At 43.5% G+C, this 18554-nt stretch overlaps 1 protein-coding gene across 1 annotated transcript in view; it reads right to left on the minus strand.

The window, feature by feature from the left end:
• FAM107B (family with sequence similarity 107 member B) overlaps positions 1 to 3947 on the minus strand; it is a 66150-nt gene extending 62203 nt beyond the window's left edge. The window contains exon 1 of the mRNA XM_063134293.1: positions 3743 to 3947. The gene's annotated coding sequence lies outside the window, so the exon portion shown is untranslated. The remainder of the gene's footprint in view (positions 1 to 3742) is intronic.
• Positions 3948 to 18554: the final 14607 nt, after the last annotated feature.

Consider the following 18554-nt stretch of genomic DNA (forward strand, 5'->3'; position numbering starts at 1 on the left):
CTCAACAGTTTAATCTCTGTGCAACATCGCCCAATACCCCAACTTTAAAAAACACACAACAGATGTTTGCTTCTATGTTCCACATATGCTGTAATTTATTTCCCCTCCGTGCACCAGCTTCCTCTACTAACCTGTTCGTGCAGGTTTCTTTTTAACCCTCTCAGGTAAAGGTGGCCAGGCAACAATCTCTCTCTCACACACAGGTGTGTATATAGGGTAAAGATTTGTCTAGTAGCTCTGATTTTGGTAAGGATCATGAGGTATCATGTAGTGTAGTGGCTAGAGTGTTGGACTGGGAGATGGGAGATCTGGGTTCTAGTCCCCACTTGGCCATGGAAACCCACTGGGTGACTTTGGGCCAGTCACAGACTCTCAGCCCACCCCACCTCATAGGGTTGTTGTTGTGAGGATAAAGTGGAGTGGAGGATTATGGATGCCGCGTTGGGTTCCTTGAAGGAAAAAAGGTGGGATTTAAATGCAATAATAAATAAAATAAATAAATAACACCCTGGGATTTTAGAGAAAATGGCAATTGCAACAGGGAACTTCCCCAGCTCAGTTATTGAAAGTCCAATTTAAGCAGCTGAAGATCACCCCCTAATGTCACTTCTTTGAGATTAGAAGGAAAAGACTGGGAACAAAACCATCCTTAAGTATTAATAAAAAGTTCTTTTGTTGAAAGGAGAAGGGGTGATGACAGGATTTTTTTTTTAATGGACACAGATTGCATATAAATACACTTGCAAGAATATAAATGATTACCCTTTAAGTTTTTAAAAGCATGTTTCTAGGTTTAGTAAAATATCAGTCAACTAAAGACAGGGAGAAATGTAAATAATACATGGCAGGACTATGTAAAATTATAAATGGTATGTGGAGAGAAAAACCATCTCCTTTTGCAGCTCAGTTTCCCCCAATGAAGTTGATTTGCAACAGGTTCAGAAATGGGAAAAACAAGTACTTCTTCACAAAATGGGACATAACTCATGGAAATCACTGCAACAAGGAGTGGTCATGGTCACCAATATAGACGACTTTTAAAGCAGATTTACAGAGACTCATGGAGAATGAGCCTATTAACATTGATTAGTCTGAACAGTGAAATAAAGCCTCCCAGTTCAAGGGTAATATTATCTAACTATAAGTTTCTGAGGACAAACAAGGAAAGGGCAGCTTCATGTCCTGTTCTGAGTGCTTGAAAACATCTGGCTGAATCAACAGTGGAACTAGAATGTATTAACATTTAAAGCCCTAAACAGCTTGGGGCCAGGCTATCTGAAGGAAGGCCTCCTCCCATAGGTACCTGCCTGGACCCTAAGGACATCCTCAGGGGTCCTTCTCCGCGAGCCCCTGCCAAAGGAAGTGAGGCAGGTGGCTACCAGGAGAAGGGCCTTCTCTGCTGTGGCACCCCAACTGTGGAATGAGCTCCCTAAGGAGGTTCGCTTGGCACCTACATTATATGCCTTTAGATGCCAGGTGAAGACCTTTTTATTCTCCCAGCATTTTAACAGTCTTATCAATAAATTTTAACTCGGTGTTTTAAATTTGTAATTTTTGCATTGCTGCTGTTTTTATCTGGTTGAGCTTTTATATTGTATTTTATATTATGGTTTTATACCGTTGTTTTATACTTTGAATGGTTTTAATTTTTGTGAACTACCCAGAGAGCTCCGGCTATTGGGCGGTATAGAAATGCAATAAATAAATAAATAAGAGTAGATGAAACCAACCCATTTAGGAACCATTTACTTATGACAGACAACACTGTTGAAATTGAAGGACTTGCCTCTAAGGCCATTTCAAATAAGACTTGCAGGGCACTAACTACATTTAGGGTGCAATCCTATGCATGTTTAGACATGCTACGAGTTCTAGATCTTATTTCTGCCTAAATATACACCCTTAAAAGCCTAATGTTCTTTTGGCACAGACTGCCATGTAAAATAAGGCCAATAGAAAGCTATTGGATTACTCTACAGGTAAGAGTAGAAATCATATCTGCTATTATAGTTCAGTTTGACATATTAGAAAAACAATTCACCAATATGTTCATCACAAAGGAAAATGCAAACACAAGATAACTACAGGACAGACATCCCCAACTTGTGCCCACAACAGCTGATATCATGCCAATGGGCTGTGCTCACTAATAGGCCTGTGTTTGATCCTTCTGACATTTTCCTGTACAAATTTTCATTGAAGTTTCCATCACTGTGTACTACAGACATAGCCCCACAGATGTATACCAAATGAGCACTAAATCCCCTATGCTCAGTCAGAATTCCTTGCAACATAGTTTAGAAAGCCCATACCATAGAGTGGGGAACCATATGCAGACCATATGTAGCCACTTTGGATTGATGGCATGACATAAAACAATGTAATTAAACACTTCACATTTGAAGTCCATTATCTACACACACACACACACAAACATTCAGGCTCCAAATTCAGTATTAAAAGATTTGATTAAGGAAAAACACACACATAGGTTTGCACTCCCTAGATTTGTATTGGGTTTCAGCCCAGATCCACTGGTGTGTGGATGTGTTTTAAACTAGTAATTTGGCTATCAGGACCATTCATATAGAGGGAAATGGAAGAAACTTATAAGGAAACAAACGCATGAATGAGGAAACAAACGCATGAATGCCCAAAGAAATGTTTACTACACAAATCGTGGGGAAGGAGCACCTACAGCATAATGCCCCCCCTCCCCCGTTCATTAGGATGCCTTTGCCAAGCGCTGCCCATTTAAGGACAAAAGCAACCCAGAGAGTAATTATGCAGTGCTAAGGCAACCCCCCACCCCCCACAACACCTCCATTCTCCATCCAGCAGCCACAAAGCCCTTGTTCCTAGACACTTGAGCTCTTTTAAAAAAAATACTACAAGAGAGGAGGATGTGAACATTCCCCCCCCACGCCCTCACCCACCACCCCATCCTTCTGGCCGGCGTGTGAAAGTTGCCTGGCAAGAGCTACAAACTCTTGAGAAGCCAGGAAACGGACTTTGGAAAGAGGCGCAGGAAAAATATCCGAGAGATTGATGTCACCCGCGAGGGCTTTTTAAATATGCGCCACTAAAAGTGGCGTCGGTGGGAAAATGGAAACCGAGGGGAGGGTCCAAAACAGCCACAATTTCGCTCCAAGCGACTTCTGCGGTCCAGAAGTGCCTCCACGCCCCACCCCACCCCACCCCCCAAAACAAAACCAACCCACGATCTGGAAGTCAAGTTTAGCCCAACGCATTTCTTCCAAGGAGCCCAATATTTTCTCCGAACCCCCCTTTCTCTTTGTTTTTGACATCCTGGGGAACGGAGGGGGACGGGCATTCCAATATTACCATCCATCCCCACCCACCCCCTGGGCGCACAATGCCTGATAGATGACAATGGGGCAAGGTCTCCACCCCCACCCCCAGATAGCTGCCGCCGGTTGATCTCTCGCCCGCCCAGGCGAAGATCATTCAAAAACCTGCACGTCCTTATTAACTTGGGAGACCAGACACTGGGGGATGGAGTGGCAGAGGAAGACAGCGGCTTTTCCGCGGAGCTGCCTCCCCGTCGCCTCGGTCGGTTTGGAAACATCTGGAGGGGTTTATGTTCCATCCGTTTCCTCGCCCCCCCCCTCCTCCTCCCACTCCTCCCCAGCAAACGCACGTTGACTTCTCCCCTCCCTTACTCCAGCACGGAGCCTTTGTGTGCAAAGTGAAAGACGCGCACAAAAAGGAAAGCCCTTACCTCGACTTTCAGCTGCTCAGCCTTCCAAGGAAGCGCGGGGGGAACTTCCTCCGCCAACCCGCCCAGCCAGCCAGAAAAGGTGCCGCTTAAGTCCCGCGGAGGAGCAGCGGCGGGAGGGTGGCGTGACCCAAGGTGCGTGGCTCCGCTGCCCGGGCTGGTTACTTCCTCGCCGGGTTGGTGGGCGGATGGATGGCTTGAAGGCTCCCCCTCGCCTAGGCACAGAGCGAGAGCGCGCGCGCCCGCGAACACGAGCACTCGGCGGACGCAGCCCCGAGGCTCGCCTTGTAAGGGCTGCGGGGCGGAGCATGAGCGCCAGGCTGCTGAGTCACGCCTTCGGGCTCGAGCTCCGCCTCCCCGCTCGCTCCGGCCCGCTGCGGCTCCGGAGTGCGCTCGCGAAGCTTTGTGTCTCCGCCAGCCTCGCTCTTTGTTGTTTTGGAGGCGTTGGGGAGCCGGAGAAAGGGGGGAAGGAAAGGAGTTTCCTTAGCTGAAAGGAGACCGAGTTCCTCCCAAGAGAGGGAAGGGAAGGGAAGGAGGCGAAGGGGAGCAGGGGCTGACCCGCCTTCCGACGCGAGTTTGGGGCAGCCCGACCTGGCGCGTCTTTACGCCTCAGTAAATCTCGCTGCTTTCAGTCGGGTTTACTCCCTGGGCACGGGATTGCCGCCTTTTATAGGCGCCCTGGGTTTGCCCATCAAGAGCGATCCGCAACGCGATTTTAAGCATCTTAGTTTTATTTGATTGATTGATTGATTGATTGATTATGCTTATATACCGCCCCCATAACCAGGGCTCTCTGGGTGGCTTACAGAAATTCTAAAATTAAGATAAAAATGAGTATACAAAATCTAAAATTCTAAAACACAGAACATATACACATAAAGCATTAAAAACTGTTTAAAAAAACTAAACATGTGGGTGATTAACATGTGCCCCATATGCCTGGGCAAAGAGGAAAGTCTCAACCTGGCGCCGGACAGATAGCAGCGTAGGTGCCAGGCGAGCCTTGTCAGGGAGATCGGTCCACAGTCTGGGGGCCACCACCGAAAAGGCCCTCTCCCTCATTGCCACACTCCGAGCTTCTCTCAGAGTAGGCACCCAGAGGAGGACCTTAGATGTTGTACGTAGTGACTGGGTATAGTTAGCAGAGGTCGGTGCAACTCCTTTCCTAGGAAGCCTCGAATCCAGTGGAACTTACTCCGTAGGACTGCAAGCATACAAGCCAGCTCTGTGAATGTGTTCTTGAAACAAAACCCCACAATTCAATGGGACTTCCATCTAAGTACAGCCCTAACCACTGTTAATTATATCCCTAGGAGTGTAATTGGATTACTTCTGAGTAAAGATACATACAGGGTGCTCACTTATGGATCATCCCCCCAAAAAAGGAAATTCATCATCAAAAAAGTGCACCGGTTTTCATAAAAAATTGTGTGTGCTAATTTATATGTATATATGCAAATTTAGAAATTATTAATATATTTTAAATAAATACACAGTTCATCTCACCATAGTGCAGAAGACTGGGATCAGGTGACCGGTGTATGTGTTCAGTTTGCTATCCAGGTGTTAACTGTTGATGGGCAACTATTCTTTCATTCATTCATTCTATTTTGCTACTGCCCCAAGTACAAATATATTTACATAAAAGCATATAAACGGAACACAGAGAAAACAAAACACACTCCAGGACCTAGTTAAAAACTCATATGCTGCATAATGCCTGTGAGAAGAGGGAAGTTTAACCTGGTGCTGAAATAGTACCTATGTTGGCACTACATAGGCCTTGTCCATGAGCTTATTCTATAAAAGGGGAGCCATTACTGAGAAGGCCCTCTCCCTTGTTACCATACACCGAGCCTCCCTCAAGAGGAGGCACCTGGAGGAGAGGTGCTCTATCACTGATCCATGTAAGACTTTATAGGTCAAAAACAGCACCTTGAAACAGGCTTGGAAACGTGCAGGCAGCCTGTGCAAAAGCGGGCCAGAATCAGTGTTCTATGTTCAGACCTTCTTGTCCCCATTATCAATCTGGCCGCCACATTTTGCACAAGCTGCAGCTTCTGAACTGTCTTCAAAGGCAGCCCCACAGAGAGTGCATTGCAGTGATCTAACTTGGAGGTTACTAGAGCATAGACAACTGAAGCCAGGTTATCCCTATCCAGAAATGGGCATTTTTAATGGAAATTGTTTTATGATTTATTGTAAAGTGCCATGATACCAGAAATGGCGAGGTGGCACTATAAAAATGTTTTAAAATAATTAATAAATAAAAATAGCTGGGCCACCAACCAAAGTTGGTACAAGGCACTCTGTGCCACTGAGGCTACTTGAGCCTTAAATAACAAAGATGGTTCTAGGAGGAACCCGAAAATATGAACCTGCTCCTTCTTACAGTACTTTATCTATAAACTGGAATTGGACAGGATATGCCTTCAAATAGAGGATGCTTCCAAATAGAGGACAGTCCTCTGGCACTTGAAGGATTGCCCCACCCACCGCCCCCGGATTGGGCTGTGTGGTTGTAGTTATCCTTTGTACATTTACTAGGAAGCAAACTGAATGTCTTAATAAAACTGACCTCTGCATACACATGCATATTTTGGGCTGTAAGGCTGCAGTCCTAAATCCACCTACTTGGATATAAGTCCCAATAAACTCAGGGAGGTTTACTTTAGCAGAAACATTTATAGGATTGGGTGCACTTCTTTTTTGTACCAAAAGGGAAGAGTCAAAATGATTTCCCCCACCTCTGTTAGTAAGGTTTCTAATACATGTACATATATGTGTCACAGAGTTTTTTACTCATTATTAAAATCTCTAACCCAGCTTTCCATCAATAAATGCTCAAGGAAGTTTGCAATAATGCATAAATGTAATTGCAAATAGTAATACACCAAAAAGAGATGTTATTTTCGTTACAGGAGACTGGAACGCTAAGGTGGGCAGTCAAATGACATCTGGAATTACAGGTAAGCATGGTCTGGGAGAACAAAATGAAGCGGGACAAAGGCTGATAGAATTCTGCCAGGACAACTCACTGTGCATAATAAACACTCTCTTCCAACAACCGAAAAGACGGCTTTATACATGGACTTCACCAGATGGCCGACACCGAAATCAGATTGACTACATCCTTTGCAGCCAAAGGTGGCGGACATCTATACAGACAGTAAAAACAAGACTTGGAGTTGACTGCAGTTCAGATCATGAACTTAGAAAGCCAGGGAGCTCCAGAAAAACATCTATTTCTGTTTTATTGACTATTCTAAAGCCTTTGACTGTATGGATCATAACAAACTGGGGCAAGTTCTTGGTGGTATGGGGATACCAAGTCATCTTGTCTGCCTCCTGAGGAATCTGTATAACGAACAAGTAGCAACGGTAAGAACAGACCACGGAACAACGGACTGGTTTAAGATTGGGAAAGGAGTACGGCAGGGTTGTATACTCTCGCCTTACCAATTCAACTTGTATGCAGAACACATCATGCGATGTGCTGGGCTTGACGAATCCAAGGCTGGAGTTAAAATCGCAGGAAGAAACATTAACAATCTCAGATATGCAGATGACACCACTTTGATGGCTGAAAGCGAGGAGGAGCTGAGGAGCCTTATGACGAAGGTGAAAGAAGAAAGTGCAAAAGCCGGGTTGCAGTTAAACCTCAAAAAAACCAAGATTATGGCAACCAGCTTGATTGATAACTGGCAAATAGAGGGAGAAAACGTGGAGGCAGTGACAGACTTTGTATTTCTGGGTGCAAAGATTACTGCAGACGCTGACTGCAGCCAGGAAATCAGAAGACGTTTACTTCTTGGGAGGAGAGCAATGACAAATCTTGATAAAATAGTTAAGAACAGAGACACCACACTGACAACAAAGGTCTGCATAGTTAAAGCAATGGTATTCCCCGTAGTAACCTATGGCTGCGAGAGCTGGACCATAAGGAAGGCTGAGCAAAGGAAGATAGATGCTTTTAAACTGTGGTGTTGGAGGAAAATTCTGAGAGTGCCTTGGACTGCAAGAAGATCAAACCAGTCCATACTCCAGGAAATAAAGCCAGACTGCTCACTTGAGGGAATGGTGTTAAAGGCAAAACTGAAGTACTTTGGCCACATAATGAGAAGACAGGATACCCTGGAGAAGATGCTGATGCTAGGGAAAGTGGAAGGCAAAAGGAAGAGGGGCCGACCAAGGGCAAGATGGATGGATGATATTCTGGACGTGACAGACTTGACCTTGGGGGAGCTGGGGGTGGCGACAGCCGACAGAAAGCTCTGGCGTGGGCTGGTCCATGAAGTCACGAAGAGTCGGAAACGACTGAACGAATAAACAACAAAAATTGCAAATAGAGGTTACAGAAAGAAAACAATTCCCCACTTTGAAATATTGTCTGCTATGATAACGTTCATTTTAGGTTAACATTTAACCTAAAACATGCTCAATTGTCCGCAAATTCCTGAATCAGTAAAAGACAGCATGACTTGGCAAAGCTTGTCATGTTCGTTTAGAAAAACCACCATGAGCGAGAAAAGAGATCATCATAATAATAATAACAACAACAACAACTATGCAACCACATTGGCTTCTACTTTTGCCCAGTCCTCAACAAGCTAAGAAAACTGTACAGCAAACCCCTCTATAGCAGAACACTAAGCCTGAAGTTGCTTAACTTATTGTAAGTTGTAGTCTAACACATACTTTATATACAAGAGATATTGGGGAAACTCAAGAGTTCCCTTTTGAATGTTTTACCTTCAAGGAGCCTTTCCACCCTGATCCAGTTCAGCTGTGTCTGCTGGCACTCCCTCCATGCCAGTTGGTCATCACACAGAACTGGTTTAGCAAGCCAGGATAGAAGTGCTGGAGTGAAGCCCATGAGAGAAAGGGCGTGTGCAGGCACGTGGCTTTTTCTCAGGCTAATAAACCTATTGCTTATCGACCCAAGAATCCGAGATCGTGAGGTCTTGATGAGTAATCCCCACGTATGGAACGCCTGTACATTGCAAAGAATTCAGGGATATGTTGCAAAGCACACATTTGGTCCATGCAGAGCAGCTTTTCCAAACCTGGTGCCCTCTGGATGTTTTGGACTACAGCTCCCAGCATTCCTAACCATTGGAGGGCACCAGGCTGGCAAGGGCTGCTACAGTGCATTAGCCAAGCCTATTGTGTGATATTCCTGGTGCACGAACACTCCATTATGTCTGCAAATTACAGAAGGAAATCAGGACTGACGAACAAAGTGTATTTCAGTCACCATTATTGATCTTCTCAGGGGGACGCCGGGGTCTCTGGAACATCGCTTGAAACCACTGCTATAGTTCAAGTGTTCCATCATGTGACTCCTGCTGCACAGCATAGTTCTAATTTGGTTTCTTCAACCTGCTTCTGGAAAAATTGAGGATTCTACTTTAAAAAACAAATAACCAGGTCACTTTAGAAACTGTTTTTGCTGTTCATTTCTGTTCTGACAAATGATGGACATTTTATTTCAATCCAACTGTGATTTTACAAACAGAGCAGCAACATGCCACTTATATTCCAGGCCCCCATCTCATCTTGTATTTATAGATACTCAGTTATTACACTAAAAGGCAACCTTGTAAATGTTTATTTTTTAAAGTTATTCCCCGGAAGAGAAGGATATCAATGGCTACTTGTCCTGATGGCTAAGTGCAACCTCCAGTATCAGAGGCAGTTAGCCTGTATACACTAGTTGCTAGGGTACATGCATGGATCAGACACAGAGGGACTGGGTGCTTTACATGAATGGGAACTTGCTCCCAGGACAACCTCCGGCCCTGCAACCCACAATGACACCCCATGAGCTCCTGTGATATTGGTCACAATGACCCAATGGTTACAGTCCTCAGGCATCTCTGCAGGCACATGTTGAAGTCCCCTTATACCACACACTGCTCACAAACACCATTATTGATTGAACACAAGGAGAGGCCGTACAGGTCCCACATGGCAAGAGGCCTGCAGAGAAGCCACCTGGTTCTCTGTGGGACATTGGTTCAAGGCCTGAAGGAGGAAAGAAGTATTTTGCCAAGTAGGGACAGAGAGGGACCAAAATATACAGCAAGGGTAATTTCAGCAATCTCCAGGAGCTCACCAAATGGGACATGGAGCTGGGAAACTAGAGGCATGAATTTCAGCTCCACCAGAGGGCATGGAGGACAGGGCTCCTCCTCTGGGATTTCTGGCCAGAAACAGTCATGTCTGAGGCAAAAGAGAGAGACCTGAAGCCACACTGCAAACACCATACAGAACCATAATTCCAAATATTCCCAGTGAGGCTGCTTCCATATAGGCAGCTCCTAACCACAGGGATCCTCAACTATTTTGCGTCATTGGGACATTTGGAATTTTAAGAGAATGCTGTGGGAGCTCTCACAAAATGGGTGCCATGTTGGGTTTGCCCGTTCATGAAATGGCTGCTATGGTAGGTGTGGCCTGTCACAAAACACTGAGGGGGCTGAGCTCCAAAACACAAAACCATTCTTTTGAACCCAAATAAAGATGGCTTCACTTTGCAGCGCTCCAGCCTCCCAATTAAAAACAGATTTTTTAAAAAGATGTTAAAAGAATTAATTAAAACTCAGGAGGGGCAGAAAACCTGGTTAGTGCTAAGAAAGGCGTCTGTGGGAACATTGTTTCCCTCAGACAAATGTTTGAGTAGGGTGACCCTATGAAAAGGAGAACAGGGCTCCTGTATCTTTAACAGTTGTATTGAAAAGGGAATTTCAGCAGGTGTCATTTGTATATGTGGAGAACCTGGTGAAATTCCCTCTTCATCACCACAGTTAAAGCTGCAGGTGCCCTGCCCTCTTTTAAATCTGGTCACAGTATAGCTGCAGTATAGCTCCTGCAGCGTTAACTGTTGTGATGAAGAGGAAATTTCACCAGGTTCTCCATATAGACAAATGACACCTGCTGAAATTCCCTTTTTAATACAACTGTTAAAGATACAAGAGCCCAGTCCTCCTTCTCATATGGTCATCCTATGTTTGAGGCACCAGCTTCTTTAATGGATTTATAATAATAATAATGATGATGATGATGATGATGATGATGATGATGATGCAGTTGAAAAACATAGGAGGGTTATAAATGGAAGACAGCATTGTCTGGATGTATACCTAGTAATATTCTGTGTTTGAGGCAAGGGGATTGCACTGGAAGAACTGCCACCCATCTCATCTCATCCTTCTTACGGTGGTAGCCCTTACAAAAGCACCCACATTTTGAAAATTCTCTGAAGCTCTTTTATTAACTGGCCACATCACAGCTGAGGATTGTGGTGGTAAATTATATATCTTCAGCCTAAAAGCATCAGCTTCTTGGCTGCTGTACCCTCATTATAAAACCTGATCTAATCCTGCATGCCTTGTGCAATTATCTAAGATTACAATTGAAAACATGGCCTCCCCTGTGAGCATGAGTAAGATAAAGTACTTGTAAGTAGGGTAAACACGAATGCTCAGGAGTATGGCAAAGCCCTTCCAAGTCAAGATCACATGTGTTGTCCGCTGGAACAACACTTCATGACAATTATTTCTTTATATTGTTGCATTTCTATACCACCCAATAGCTGAAGCTCTCTGAGCAGTTCACCACAATTCAAACCATAAAATACAACATGATAAAATATAATTTAAAACTACAGTATAAAATAAACATAAAAACCAAAGGAGGTTCGCTTGGCACTTACATTATATTCTTTTAGACGCCAGGTGAAGACCTTTTTATTCTCCCAGTATTTTAGCAGTCTATAAATTAATTTGAACTTGCTGTTTTAAATTTGTATTTTAAATTTGTATTTTTGCATTGCTGCTGTTTTTATCTTGGTTGTGCTTTTATATCGTATTTTATATTATGGTTTTATACTGTTGTTTTATACTTGAATTGTCTTAATTTTGTAAACCGCCCAGAGAGCTTCGGCTATTGGGCAGCATAGAAATGCAATAAATAAATAAATAAAACCTAGCAGCACTGCAAAGATTTAAAGTACTGTTGACAATAGCTCTAACTGTCTGATGTTTCATGTTTGATTCTTGCATAAAGAATCAAATAAAGAATCAAATAAATGCAATAAAGATGTATGGTATGGTATAAGTACTGTAATAGATTTAAATCAACAGAAACTGAAAGACTAAGGCAGGATCTACATTACTGCTTTATAACGGTTTTGACAACTGTTCAGGCCTAGGACACATTCCATATACTGTTTTCAAAACATTCTATTCTGCTTGATGTAGGTCTGACCATAAGACTTCACCTGGCACCCAACAGAGCACAAGGTGAGCCTCTCTGGAGAGGGCATTCTAATCCAGGATACCTTAACAGAAAAGGCCCTCTTTACACATTAATTTTTTACAATTTATGCAATCGTACTGTATCAATGCAGCTATCTAACAACCGCTTTAAAGACACCTTCACTCACAGAGGCCTATTTATTAGGCAATCATGACTGGGTTTTCAGAAAGGAGTTAAGATGCATCTCTTTAGTTTGTGAGTAATGGTTTAATGTTGTTTCAATGACCCTTTTCAGACAACATGCTAAGCCAAAGTTGTTAAGCACTTTGAGGTAAAAAATATGACTTAGCGTGTCGTGTGAACCATTCCTAGCCCTGGTGGCTACATAACCACGGTTTAAACACGCTCACTACCATTTGCTGCAAAAGGGTTAGCGGCCTAGCATGTCTGAACAGGACCAGAGTTTTAATATGATTTTACTTATTTATATGTTTTTGTTTGAATTGTTGTGCTTGTCGCCTTGGTGACTCTTGTGGAAAACTGGTTATATAAATATTATATATAAATAATAAAATCAATACAAACACTAGTGCTGAACATAACTAACCATCCTTACTGCCAAGAATCAAGATTCAGAAAATGGATTGATATATTGATGGCAACAAAAGGAAAGATGCTATATGTGTGTTTCTCTCGTTCATAATTTCCAAGGGCAAGATGAACAAAGCATACCTTTGAAGAAGGGCGAATCACATGACATGACATCAAAATTATAACAACTTTGTTTTAGTTTATAGAGATTGAAGACATGGAAGGCGATAAAAAGTTATATCCTCTCTTTGACGTCATAGCACATCAGATGTTGGGATTTATAGAGAATCTTGGATGCCAAGAGGAGATTAAACTATGTCAATTGAAAGCGAGAGTGCACTGGACCAGTTTATTTCTCAGTCACTAAAAAGGACAAACTATTTCTGTCATCTTCCACTATAGCACTGGAAAGTCAGCAAATCAAGATTTCAAGGCATTTTTGCATCCTAATTTTCACTTGCAGCTATGACTGGGTAACATCAATTACAAATAAGTAAAATATTTTTCAAATTCAAATGAATAAATAATGCATTATCCTTTTGAACCATACATGAGTACTAGTACAGTTTTCTAGTAGAGTTTTCTGAAGCATGGTTAAGCTTCTTATGTCCATCTACATTAAAAAAAGAAAGAAAAGAAAGAAATGCAAAGTTTATGTCCTTTGATAGAGATAATTGCTTCTAGCATATTATTATTATTATTATTATTATTATTATTATTATTATTATTATTATTTTAAAAAATTGCCATCAGCATAGCGTTTTTCCAGAATGTAATTATATGATGTGCTGATATGGTAAGGTATTGCAGACATAAACGTAATTTTCTAAGTGGGTATTCATAGGGTGACCATATGAAAAGGACAGGGTTCCTGTATCTTTAACAGTTGCAAAGAAAAGGGAATTACAGCAGATGTCATTTGTATATATGGAGAACCTGGTGAAATTCCCACTTCATCACCATAGTTAAAGCTGCAGGAGCTATACTAGAGTGACCAGATTCAAGAGAGGGCAGGGCACCTGCAGCTTTAACTGTTGTGATGGAGGAAATTTCCCCAGATTCCCCATATATACAAATGACACCTGCTGAAATTTCCTTTTCAATACAACCATTAAAGATACAGGAGCCCTGTCCTCCTTTTCATATGGTCACCCTAGTATTCATAAAGTTTTGAGTCAATTTACACAATCATCTTTCAGGTCCGTTTTAATTTAGGGAAGTGTTTCCCTGAATGTTCTAGTGTATTTATCCTAGCTTTCCCCAACCTGGTGCCCTCCAGATGTTTTGTACTTCAAATCCCCTCAGTCCCAGACAGCTTGGCCAATGGTCAGGAATGCTGGGAATTGTAGTCCAAAAAATCTGAAGGGCAGCTCCAGATTGAGGAAGGACAGATTATCCTATTTGTATCCTTTCATCAAAGGGTCTCATGGTTCTGCCTCCCAATAACCTTGGGAGGTGGGTTGGGCTGAGAGATAGTGGCTGCCACTCAATGAGCCTTATGGCTGAGCAGGATTTGAATCTAGGTCTCCGCAATCCAAGTCCCTTTCCCCACTTCAGCTATTGAGCGGTATAAAAATGTAATAAATAAATAAGTTCATCTTTCAAACCCTTCTAAGCTATGATAAGAAAGTGGCAAAACAGAGCATTCAGAAGACCTTGTTGCCTCGCTCACATTGCCCAAAGAATGGAAGCCCTCTAACTATATGAGTAGTTCAGCAATGGAAAAAGCCAGGCCTTCTCTAAATTGTGACCTGCTAAGGTGAATGCAGCTGACCAGCCATGTATGGCAGTCAGAAATGAGTAATGTTTCAGTCATTGCTGTCTACCCAGGTCTATAAAACAGAGTAATTGACGAGCATTTGGTAGGCCACAATAGATGGTTTGTGGACTGTTTGATGGGTCAGAAGCTGAGCAAGGCTAGGGTGTTGGGGAATCACATTCACTGGGTTTTTTCGGGGGAGGGGGGAGAGGATGGACATGCTCAGTTAGCTATAGGACCTCTGGAGTTTGGTCTAGAATGAAATATCCATTCCTTCCAAATCCGTGACTTTAACAAATCCAACAATAGTCCAAATGTTCTGTGTTTGCATTCTTCTATGATGAAAGCCAGTCACTGGGCTATGAAAAGAACCGCACAGAGCAGCCTTTTGGCCACAATGGAAAAATCTGCTTTCACAAGCGTAATATATAAATCTCCATTAATCACAAAGAGAAATGGAAACAAAAACGCTTCCTACTTGCTTTTTCTGGGAAGCCTGTTGCAACTGAAATCTGTAACTGAAAAACACACAGTCATACATTAATATAACCTAGAGGAAGCTGACTCTGAATGCAATTTTAGTTCTAGATTTTTTTATGGCTGTTTTATAAATTCTTGTGCTGTTTATTGTTTTGCATGAGGTTGTATTGTATACTTTTAAACAGGTTCTATACCATTCAGAACTGGGCTGAATTCAAACGGAGACGAAAGTAATGTCCACTGTTGTGACAGTGCTTTTTCAATCTGCCATGATCAGAGAATCGCTGTGATGTTAACTGTGTACACTGTACAGCCTACTTCACAGTATTAATTCCTTATATTGATAACAGTATGCACGCCCATGGCTGTGGACAAGCTACATGTTTGTCAGGGAGATTGTTGTCTCTACGTAGAAGTTGTGTGTGTATGTGTGTATATATATACACATTCAAGAAGGACGCGAACAAGCTGGAGCGTGCTCAGAGGAGGGCAACCAGGATGATCAGGGGTCTGGAAACAAAGCCCTATGAAGAGAGACTGAAAGAACTGGGCATGTTTAGCCTGGAGAAGAGAAGACTGAGGGGAGACATGATAGCACTCTTCAAATACTTAAAAGGTTGTCACCCAGAGGAGGGCCAGGATCTCTTCTCGATCCTCCCAGAGTGCAGGACACGGAATAACGGGCTCAAGATAAAGGAAGCCAGATTCCGTCTGGACATCAGGAAAAAATTCCTGACTGCTAGAGCAGTACAAGAATGGAACCAATTACCTAGGGAGGTCGTGGCCTCTCCCACACTGGAGGCATTCAAGAGGAAGCTGGACAGCCATCTGTCAGGCATGCTTTAAGGTAGATTCCTGCAATGGGAGATCCAGGACAAATAAAAGGAAGTACTTCTTCACACAGCGCATAGTTAAATTATGAAACTCACTGCCACAGGATGTGGTGATGCCCACCAATCTGGATGGCTTGAAAAGGGGTTTGTTTATTTATTTTATTTATTTATTTATTACACTTATATACCGCCCCCATAGCTAGAGCTCTCTGGGCAGTTTATAGAAATTCTAAAATTGAGATAAAAACAAGTATACAAAATTTAAAATTCTAAAACGCAGGACATACATACATAAAGCATTAAAAACCGTTAAAAATAAACATGTGAGTGATTAAGATGTGCTGCCATATGCCTGGGCAAAGAGGAAAGTCTTAACTTGGCGCCGGAAAGATAGCAGCGTTGGTGCCAGGCGAGCCTCATCAGGGAGATCATTCCATAGTCTGGGAGCCACTACCGAAAAGGCCCTGTCCCTCGTTGCCACACTCCGAGCCTCTCTTGGAGTAGTCACCCGGAGGAGGACCTTAGATGTTGAATGTAGTGACCGGGTATATTCATGTCGGGTGAGGCGTTCCGTCAGGTATTGTGGTCCCAAGCCGTGTAAGGCTTTATAGGTCAAAACCAGCACCTTGAATTGGGCTCGGAAACATACAGGCTGCCAGTGCAAGCAGACCAGAGCAGGTGTTATATGGTTGAACCTTCTGGTTCCTGAAATCAATCTGGCCGCTGCATTTTGCACAAGCTGCAGCTTCCAAACTGTCTTCAAAGGCAGATCTACATAGAGTACATTGCAGTAATCTAACTTGGAGGTTACCAGAGCATGGACAACTGAAGCCAGGTTATCCCTGTCCAGATAGGGGCGTAGCTGGGCCACCAACTGGAGTTTGTAAAAGGCACTCCGTGCCACTGAGGTCACCTGAGCCTCAAGTGACAATGATGGATCTAAAAGAACCCCCAAGCTACGAACCTGCTCCTTGGATAATTTCCGGGAGGCAAAGGCTATCCATGGCTACTAGCCCTGATGGTTGTGTGCTATCTCCAGTATTCGAGGCAATAAGCTTGTGTGCACCAGTTGCTGTGGAACATGGGTGGGAGGGTGCTGTTGCACTATGTCGATGGCTGGTTGGCCACTGTGCGAACAGAGTTCTGGACTAGATGGACCCTTGGTCTCATCCAGCGGGGCACTTCTTATGTTCTTAATGAGCAGGGTTGGACTCAATGGCCTTGTAGGCCCCGTCCAACTCTACTATTCTTTGATTCCATGAATATCTCACAGACCACACATATCATAAGCAAATACCTAAAAATAGCTGTACTATAAATCTACTGATGTGGTTCAATTGCAGGAAACAGGATGCAGCACTCAGGTTTGGGAATTCAGGAGGGTCTCTCAGATCATGGGAATGTGCTGAAACAGTGGGGGGAAAGGGGGAGAGGGGAAAGGGTGGAGGCGGAGGTATTTTGTACATCTGCAGAAGCCAGATTCCCAACTGATCAAGAGGGTTACCAAAAGGGCTACAGAGCCGCCACCAACTTCGTCACGAAATCCTTGCCAGGATTTGTGGGGAGTGGGAAGAGAAGAAAATAAACGGAGGGCTAAACGTTGGTCAAATGCCGAAGTAAAAATATGGGAAAGAATTGTGGAATAATATTTGAGATGGGCTCCCACAGACCTCTCCCTAATAATCAAAAACAGCCTGAGGAAGGAGTGGTGGAAGGAAAAACAAACCTGGCTACAATTGTGCGCAGCGTAATATGCATAGAGGTGCCACCGAAGTAAATAGGCTGGATATGCTCAAAACTGAATGTGGAACTGTTTATTCTTTCTTTCTTTCTTGGAGCCTCTGGTTATTGCTGCTATGTTATTGTTCAGAGGATATATTATGAGTACTGGGGTGTTTTCCCCTCCATGGTTAATAACTGCTCCCAAGGACGGGGCAGATTTGGATCAGGGCCTTGGTACAGGGAGAAAGGATCAGAACCCCTCGTCCCCAATCTGTGTCCCCAATCTGGATTAAACTCCCACAGGGCTGCAAAAGAAAAAGGTGTCAGAAAATTCAGTCACTCACGGATTTCTCATATCCCCCTCCATGTTCAACCTAATCAAGGTTTATCAACCACAGCTTGTCATATGTGGGACCAGCTCCATGGTGTGTGCAAAAGGGTATGTAATTCTGCAACACATGGGGAGGGGGCTGGACAGAAAATCCAGAAACCACAGGTGCAACTTCATAAACACCAAACACCACACCACAAACAGTGGTGCATATATATTCATAACTCCTGGGTAAAAGCGGAAAACCCAGAGTGCAGCCTCTTGAGGATTCCAGAAAGCAATTCCATTGCTCTTATGACCGCTAAGGTAGGCTTCGTGTCGAATGTGAGCTGGTGGGTGCCTGGGGAACACCTAGTGAAATTTCTTAAACCGGGGGAGTTAAAGAATTTTTCTTTCAGAAGATATAGAGCACAGGGCTCTCATGCTCTAAATAGCTTTTTCCTCTCCCCCTTTACCGGCACAAGCAAAATAATAAATTATACAAAATAAATTAAGAAAGGGAGGAATTGACCTCAGAGGAAACCTGTCCTCCAAGGCCAGTCTTTCCCCCTCCCTTAAAGGGAAGGCAAGTGCAGAATTCAGTGGGAGAGACGCTCCTACGCTATCCTCACTCACATGCACACTTGCACATGGGTTTGGCTCCAAGCTAGTCTAGGGTATACTGTACTGTTTAGTATAGAGGTTTAGTAATGGTTAACTTGTCTAATTTATACTGGTCAGAGAATCTGCCTTCACGTCCCTTGGAAACCCCGCAGTTTCCCTCCCCCAGGGTGGTGACAGGTAATCCCAACGCAGAGGAAGCACCAGAGCTGCCCCCGCCTTCTTCCTAGTGGAAGG

The sequence above is a fragment of the Elgaria multicarinata genome, chromosome 9 (assembly GCF_023053635.1).
Source record: "Elgaria multicarinata webbii isolate HBS135686 ecotype San Diego chromosome 9, rElgMul1.1.pri, whole genome shotgun sequence".
Lineage (NCBI taxonomy): Eukaryota > Metazoa > Chordata > Lepidosauria > Squamata > Anguidae > Elgaria > Elgaria multicarinata.